Raw genomic sequence first — 9289 nt, 5'->3', positions numbered from 1 at the left:
TCACGAATGAGGTTTCTTGATAGCCAACTCTGTGAAACTCTCTGGAAGGGTGTTAGGGACCCCTTAGGCCCTCTCTGAACCTTCGCGACCTCCTCCAAGCATTTCCTCTTGCCAATCCACCTCTGCACAGTCAAAACAGTCAAATCGCATGCATGATAATTCTGGCAACTTATTCAAAAATACAAAAAGATGTTTTTTTTCAGATGTTACTGTAGAAGCAGCTTAAATACATGTATTTACCTTCCTAGAAGTCAATGGAATTTCTTCCAGTAGCTTGCATCCTCTTTCTTGCATTGGTAGGGATAACTGGTAAAATTAGGGTTTGTTAGGGTTTACGTTTCCTTTCAGCTTTCCAGTTTCTTTCTGCAAGTAGATCAGCCTTCTTTAAGTTAGCTTTCGTCCATCAGTTAAAAAGCTTCTTCTCAGAGTTCATAGAAGTTGGCTTAAGCTCCTAGCGGACTTGTGCCAACTGACCAAGTGACAGTTGCGGCAAGAGCTAGTACTTGTGCATACAGAACCATCACTTCCAAGTTTGTTACGAACTACCAGGTTGATAAAAGTAAAGAAGGGAGTCCCAGGAGTTGCAACATTATTGCTGCAATACTGGAGCTCACCAACTTTCATTTTAGTTTCGACCATACATGTTGCCATCATATAACAAAGAATTCCTATGTCTTTTCATCACAAAATCTTCACATGGACATTCAATCACAAGAAAGCGCTAACAAGTAAAAGATTCAGGAATGCATCCTTTTTTAATTTCCACGTTTTGGTTTTTTTTCCGGATATTAGGCTGAGCCTAAGTTGGGGTTGTGTGTTAATTCATAATGAAATGTTATTATAGTGTAATTCTTTTGGTCGTTTTTATTTTAATTATTTTTCATGAAATTTGAATTTGAAGTTTGGTGGGGATTACAATTTACTTTATATGTTATGGGTAATTCTAATGTATTAAAAGACATAACATCTCATAATTAAAGTGGATTTTGACATAACATCTCATAATTAGAGTGGATTTTGGATGATATTTAACAAATTAATTTTAATAATTAGGTTATAGGTTAAAATTAAGAAATATGAAACATATATATTTTATTTGTTTATTTATTTTTGCTTTTGACACATGGTCCTTTACCCTGCATGGTTAGGGACGGCCGCTTATAGTCTCCCCACCCGAGTTCGATCCTCGCTGCATGATTTGCTGCTCCACAGCATATGTAACCTATTTCGCTCCGCTGCTCCGCAGCCTATGGTATCAATCACGCTTCTGTAAATATGTAAATATGTACAAATTGTGAATTTGGGTTAATAAAGCTTCTATAAGTGGGACTCACCCCGACATTAATTTTTATATTTTATTTTTTTAATAATTAAGTTATTATGAAATTATATTTTTGTTTTAATATATTAATTTGTTGTTTAATTTAATAATAATATTAAAATTAAATTATTATTATAATTGTTTGTTTGGGGTAATTTAATTGACAATGATTATAGAAATAAAATTTTACCAAACCAAAAATTTTAGGTTTAAATTTTGTGTTATCTCCCGGTTAAAATAAAAAATTAAACATGATAAAAACATAATTCTACTAAACTTGCCTAATATTACTATAATTAAAAAATAATGTATATCCAATCTGGTACATCATAACTTTAAAAACAAATGACATCGAAAGAAGCCATTATGAGAAGGTATAAAGGTATACGATACATCAAGGCCCATCCTAGCGAAGCGATATTTTTAACCGTGTCTCTTTTTTGGAGCTCCATGCTCCACTCTTCTTATTGCACTAAATATGGCCCAAGATTCTCATTGTAGTTTTTGTTGCTACCACCGAATTATATCCGATTTCGAGCGCTGCTGGTGGGGTGGGCATTCATTGTCGTGGAATGATTCCCCGCTTCGAGTTGTCTCATTACCACTACTCTTAGTGGATGCATAAAAAAATGTTGTAATCGTTATTCTTAATGTAAGAAAGACAATATTTTTGGTATATATTTTTTATTTAAAAAGTTGTTGTTTTATTGGTTTTATTATGAATTATTGATTTTCAGGAATGTAATAAATGTTGTGGATTATTGATAATTTTAATTTTGAATTTAAAATAAATAGAACATATTTTGATTTTGTTTTAATATTTTGAGTAAATTTAAAATTTTAAGGTGAATAAGAAGAAGTGGAATGAAAGAAAGGATTGGGATGGATAAAATCAAATTACGCTGCAAATTAGTGTACGAAGAAGGAAAGATTAACATTGAGCTGCCCATAATGCCAAAAATATTTAGGAAGTATGAAATAAGGAACCAAGTTTATAGCTTTATCGTTTTGATAAAGAGTAAAATGAGTTTAGTTAAAATGAAACAAGATGTAATAGTATGAAGTAGATTAATAATAAATTAAATCAAATTAAAAAATAATAAAATAGGAAAAAAAAATTAACACATTCCAAAAAACAAAAATAAAACCTACCAAATCAAAAAATTAATATGTCATATAACAAGTAATGATGCTTTCTTTTAATAAAATACATACTTAAGGAGTCGTCTAACGAGACGGAGGAATTGCCCGAATGGTTAAAAGTGGCCGGAATCCGGGTAAAAAAATTTCAAAAGATCTTGTAGATGTAGTGTTTGAATCGTGTTTTTGATGGTGGAAATTGATTCAGCACCATCAAAAACGTCTAAAACACCAAAATTTTGAAGTTTAACAACTATAACTTAGATTTACAAAAATCCTTGCCGGATTTTCTCTAAATATGACCGGAATTTCCATAACTTTCTGGGCAACTCCTCCTCCTCGTTAGACTACACGCATACTTAACCCTCACCATTCATCCCATTTATTAATTGATGAGATATCACGGAAAAATACAACTTTACCATTTATAAATTAACAAAACATAATTCAATAAATCTAATTTTCTTAGAAGATGGACACTCAATATTAAGTGTCATACCCCGGCTGCGGGTGATTAATTGGAATTTAATGTAGATTAGACAGGAGAATGGCAAACAACCGAGACACATGGCTATCCGCGTCCCCATCCATGCCAATTTATGGCAAGTCACCGTTAACCTGCAGGCGCCATTAAGCTGGTGCTAAGGTTGAGACGCTTGCTGCAGACTTAAAACTATGGCTTCTGCAAGCTTGAACTCTTCACCCCTTCCCCACTCAATTGCTCTTGCCCCTTGATGCCGCAGAGCCGAGCTCTCACACGACAACAAGGAGGCATTGTAGGGTTATCAGTTGTGTTGATCTGGGGAATGGCTTCCATTTCACCCATACTCCTCATTGTGCTCTGAATTCTTCACAGAATATTACTATTCCTCGCTTGAATAGCTCTATCATCTCCAACGTAAACTCTGCCTCACCCTCTTTAATCAGTGCTAATGCAAATGTCATCTCGGCCCACACCATTTCCACCTGGAGAGCCATGATGCGTCTTCGCCATCGGATGTGCAGCAGGAGAGCCAGTGGTCATGGTCGAAACATTCACCCCCCCCACGCCGCCTCCTCTCGAGACGACGTCCCCTTCATCCTCCCCTTCGTCTTCTTCGTCCAGAGGTCACCTTTCTGGCAGATATCCTGCCACCCGTAGTGGAAGAGATCAAGCCCAATCCCATGGTGTGAGCAGAAGAAATGTAGCAACTCAAACAACTAATTCCCCTGCCCCCCCTCATCTGTCACACCATTCGACCCAACTCCGCTTCCACAGTACCCTGAATCAGCGTGTTATCATTGCCACAGTCATAGTGGCGTTTAGTGAAGAAATTCGACCGTAGGATGAGCAGGATGCTCAGACCCATGACCCAATCCCAGAGATAGAGGATAATAGAAAGCAGAAGAAGGCAAAGGAGAAGCAAGCCATCAGAGGACGGAAACACTTGAACAACAGATCTGCTTCGCCCGGTCGCAAAGATGGCCATGACAGCACTCCGTAGGGTGAGGACATCGCTGGCGCCAAGCATGTAGACGAAGGTAGTTTGGGTGGCATGCAAGCAGAAGGGGGCATCCCTGGAGGCACGTCTGCAGCGGTGGAGGATCGGGATGAGTACAGATGTCTCATTGTGGAAGAGCCTCCACCAAGCGACACCTGTCCAAGAGGCTCCATGCAGCCAGCTGTGCAAGAGGCCAGGTTTCTTTTTCGATGATTCATCTTTTTTTACGATTTTTCAAACTATGTGGTTAATTTTGGTAAAATTACTGTTTATGTTGGTTTTGAACTGGGACCCCTGCGTGGGCATCTTTTTTGGCTTTTTTTTTGGACTGGTTTCCCCTCGAAGGGCAGTCCTATTCTAGTTTGTAATGACTAATCATGACATAACTCTGTTCCGCACTGCAGATGCCAGAGCCTCGTTGTAATTTTACTGGTTTTTAATAGAATTAGCATTACTTAGAAAAAAAAAAAAAATATTTAGTGTCATACCGACAACCTCTCAGTTTTTTCACTGCATGGAATCACCTTTTGTACCACTGTAAATCACCCTTTAATCTTCTTAAAAGGTAGATACTTAAATTGAGTGTAAAGGTACCCTAGAGGAAGTTAAAATTGAATGTCGTATTATCAACCTCCTCATCTTATTCGACATGGGATACTCCTTGGTAAGGCTAGTGGAAGTTACATGGAAACCCCTTTTACTAACATTTACAAGGAGTGTATTTTACACCAACAATCTCAAACATTTGACAGGGTGAATTTACCATCATATCTTTCCACCTCAGGGTGAATTTACCATCATAACTTTCCACCTCAGGGTGAATTTACCATCATATCTTTCCACCTCAATTTGCAAAAGGACCATGCCATTAACGATAGGTTTTTTTGGTAATCCCCGCAACAATATTTAGCATTTAACGATTATGGGTATTATTCGAGTTCCGTCCAAGTATTGAAAGGTTTCCGGTCCCATTCTATGAAGACTAACCATGGGTGGTTTATGATATTAATAAAGTAATATTAATATAACTAAAATTATAAGTATAATATTTTAAAATAGTGAAAGGCCAATACTAAATAATATATATATAGTATTGGGATAAATTGATTAATTATAATTTTGGTAATCTAATTTAGTTAGTACATGGAGTGCGGTTTATAATATCTATGTAAGTAGTTAAATTGACCATATAATTTTTTTTTTTGAATTTAGAACATCATTCAAATTAACTTAGTGAACTAATAAATTATATCATTCATATTTGTTTTTAAATAGAATAATTATAATTTCTAATCACAAACAATCTTCAATTAACAAAACATATACTATTTGGTCTGGAGTATGTCTTAATGCTTCTGCTTGGAGTGAAAGTCGATCCCTTTACGAACCACCAACGAGTTATTCCAAGTGGCGTGATTTTTTTTGAATAAATTGAATAAAGGTGATGAGTCAGCTTGCATTTGCAATAGCAACTAGTGATGGTTGTCCTCACTGCTTGTTTGACAATTGAGTTATGATAAGTTTTCCCATTGTAAAAAAGTAAAAGTACACTCTAAGAATGAAAATTAGTTTTCCACTTATTAAATATTCTTCCAATGTTAATTCAACAACAATATTCCAAGAAAAATATATTTGTAGGGTTTATCTGTAAATGAAATACCAAAAGCCATGCATCCTTCATCGGTGAAGATGAAGATGAGCATGGAAATGACCTCTGCAACCTCCCCACTGCATCTCCCCTCTCCCCTTAACAACATTGTGAATTGTTAACCAAGAAATGTGTGAACTTTGTAACTTACAAATGATATGAACATCCCAGCTATTTTCTTGTTTCCGTCAATTTCATCCCACCATTTGCTTATATTGCCACCCAAGTGTCCTGCCACTAGGGTTGGAATTTTCATCTCTTTACCCATCATACAAATTTATTTTATTTTATTTTATTTTTTTTAATTTATTTTTATTTATTTTTTATCATTTATTTTTACGTTTTAGGTCTTTATGCTTCCCCTCAAGAAACATTATAGTTAAAATTTTTCCATTCATAAGTGATTTTTTAATAATAAATTAACCTTTCATCCATAAAAACTTATTAAAAAATTGCCATTCAATAACATATTTATGTTAAAAAATTTCACATATTTATGATAAAAAAGCGAAAAGATTATATAACACAGATGACTTATTAGATCTTAAACCTTGGTTTGAAATTGCATGGAACACTCACAATAAAATTTTCAAAACTGGAAATCAAATGTCCTTGACCTAAACATGCCATAGCATTTGTATATATGAGATATGACTAAAGAGATCTTAAGGAAATCTTATGGGACATATAAGATGGCCAACATAACAAAATAAAACTATTGAAGGTTATCAATAAGAACTGAAAAGTAGGTTAATTAATATGATTTATGTTATGATTTACATACTTCAATATATATTATTGAATCTAAAAGATAAATTATATATTTTGTAGTGTATATTTTGGAATTGGATCATGGGATACACACTAATATTAACAAGATTAACTGCATAGTATGTGAAACTTTTAAAAATTAAAAGACTAAACTGATAATAAATGGATGCTCTATTACTAGAGGAACCACCAATTCAGAAAATAGGGTTTTCAAGAAAAAGCGAAAAATATTTTTTTCCACAGTTTTGACAACCACCAGCATTCGTTGTTATTGAAGACTGAATCTTCAATGAAAAGTCAAAATAATAAAATCTTATTAAGGTTTCAACAATTTCCTCCTGCAATGCAATGATGCTTCAAAGGTCTCCAAATGTATCATAGGATTATAAAATAGATTGGTGGGCAAATTAAAAACTACATGGAATCAACTTTTGACAATTTATCAAAATTATGCAAACTTATTTTTTATACATTCCTTCAACATCAAAATTTTGAGCTCTTTAATAAACATTAATAATAGGTTTTCAAGGTTTCTGAAAGTATCACGCCAGATCACATTGGCAGAGTAACGAAACATTATTAAATTTGTACTTTTTTACTATGGAATCTCCTTGATAAATCCCAATATTCTTGTTCCATAAACCTCTCCTGTATTTGAACATATTCTTTTCAAATCTACAAGTTCGAAGGACATTTGAATCGTTTTGAAGAGATTTCACTAATTCAGTTTCCTTCAACTGAAATTGGTTGATATATTCGTGTGTGATAAGGTGCAAAACCATGAAAATATGGGTTTATACGTGGTTGGTTGGCCTGCTTCATCTGGTCAACCTTTGCATCTAAGTATGGGCTTTTCACTTTCCTCCATGTTAGATGTGCAATCAGGGAAGGTGGTCGTGTTGGCTTTCACATTGATGATAGTTACTTTTTTTGTTGGAACATTATTTGGCACCAAGCACATTATCGATACGCAAGCACTGTTGATCTCAACCGGGAAGCAGTGGTTAAGTAGCAAGGTGGTTCTCAATTTTAGAGTTGATGTGCTAAAGATACTTGTAGAAGGAATGAATGTTTTCTCATTGATTATACTGAGTCTGTTCCTTCTCATGATTTAAAGTATATCAACATTTTGGAAATTTTGAATTATTCTCGAAGAGTGAATTTCGAAAGAAATTTGTCCTCTCCACTTGAGGAACGGCCTTTCCGTTTAATACCTCCTCCCAAAGAATACAAGATCGCAATAAAATGGCCAATCAATAAAGATTATGTGTGGTGAAGCAATATGAACCACCTGCATTTAGCAACATGCCAAAGGTGGGAAAAATTGGGTGCATAAGTAGGGTAAACTATGGTGGTTCCCAGGTGGTGGTACTCATTTCAAGCATGGAGCTTCAGAGTACATCCAAAGGTTGGGAAACATGATAACTAATGGAACATGGGATTTATGAGCCGCAGGAGTGGTGCAAGTTCTTGATGTTGGCTGTGGTTTTGCAAGTTTTTCAGCTTATCTACTTCCACTGGGTATATAGACAATGTCATTTGCTCCAAAGCATGGGCATGAGAATCAGATTCAATTTTCTCTTGAACGAGGAATTGGTGCCATGATTACAGTTCTTGGTACAACACAACTAGCTTATCCAAGCAATTCATTTGAAATGGTCCATTATTCACGTTGTGGTGTCGATTGGCATGAAAATGATGGTGTTCTACTGAAAGAAGTGGATCACCTTTTGAGAGCTAGTGGTTACTTTGTTTATTTTGCACCTCCTACTTACGGGAAGGATAAAGATTATCCCCATCAATGGGAGAAGTTGATGTATGACAAATTCAACGTGTGGGAGTCTTATTGTTCGTGAAGTTCAAATAGCAATTTGGTAGCAATGTGGTTCAAGCTAGGAGATAAGGCATTCCAACTAGAGAGAAAAATACAAAAGCTTGGCTTTATGTGATGAGACACATGATCCAGAACAATCATGGAAGAAACCATTACATATTTGTATAACTCTAAGTCTAGAGGCAAAGAACATTTGACAACTTCCTCCATTGCCAGTGTTTATCAATCTTCCCTAAATGACATGAGAAAATAAGGATCATTACTAAAAATTTTAATGCAGACACAACATTTTGGCAGAGGCAAGTCAATAAATATTGGAAACGTATGAATTTCAGTAAATATGATATTTGAAATGTAATGGATATGATCTCTTTCTATGGCGGATTTGCTATTGGTTTAAACACAAAACGAGTTTGGGTGATGAATATAATTCCTCCAAGCTCAAAGAATCAAAGAATACTTGACATGCTATTGATGACAGTGGCTTGATTAGATCTTCTCATGATTAGTGTAATCAATTTTTTACTTATCCACTTACATACGATTTAGATGATGCATTTTGATTGTTTTGATACTACAGAGGCGATGGTAGAGATTGCCAAATAAAAAACAGTGTACTGAACATGGATCACATTCTTCGCCAACTAGGATTTTTCATCATCCAAGATGACTCAACAATAATCTCAGAAGTGGCAGATGCAGAAGTATATAATTTGGATGGTGTTCGAAACCGAGGAGAGTAAGGCGCTTTGACGGACACCAGCGTGTTATTGTCCACCACATGTTATATATACACGAAGGATTTGTTATCCCGTCATCACCTCAGAAATATTACCACGTAAGGCAAGGTTTATGTAATATTCCGCCTCATGTTCTCCCACTCGGAACCTTTGTTAGTACCCCATATTAGTAAATTTAATTATTAGAAATTGGTGTTACTTTCATATTTAGTTTAGAGCATACGTTTGGCCATCACATACTAAAGAATTCATATATGTCCTTTCATCACAGAATCTTGACAAGGACATTCAATCACAAATCAGTGCTTATCAATCTAACGCAAGTAAAAGATTTCAAGGGTATTGGGAATTTTT

The 9289-nt window shown here is 35.1% G+C and overlaps 1 pseudogene; it reads left to right on the top strand.

The window, feature by feature from the left end:
• Positions 1 to 7206: 7206 nt before the first annotated feature.
• Positions 7207 to 8239, top strand: LOC149190609 (putative methyltransferase PMT6 pseudogene; annotated as a pseudogene).
• The last annotated feature ends 1050 nt before the right edge of the window (positions 8240 to 9289 follow it).

The sequence above is a fragment of the Pinus tabuliformis genome, chromosome 3_1 (genome assembly GCF_031772625.1).
Source record: "Pinus tabuliformis cultivar Carrire ecotype Pingquan chromosome 3_1, CPIR1, whole genome shotgun sequence".
NCBI lineage: Eukaryota > Viridiplantae > Streptophyta > Pinopsida > Pinales > Pinaceae > Pinus > Pinus tabuliformis.
The sequence above is the reverse complement of the archived record's forward strand: the minus strand, read 5'-3'. Positions and strand labels throughout refer to the sequence as shown.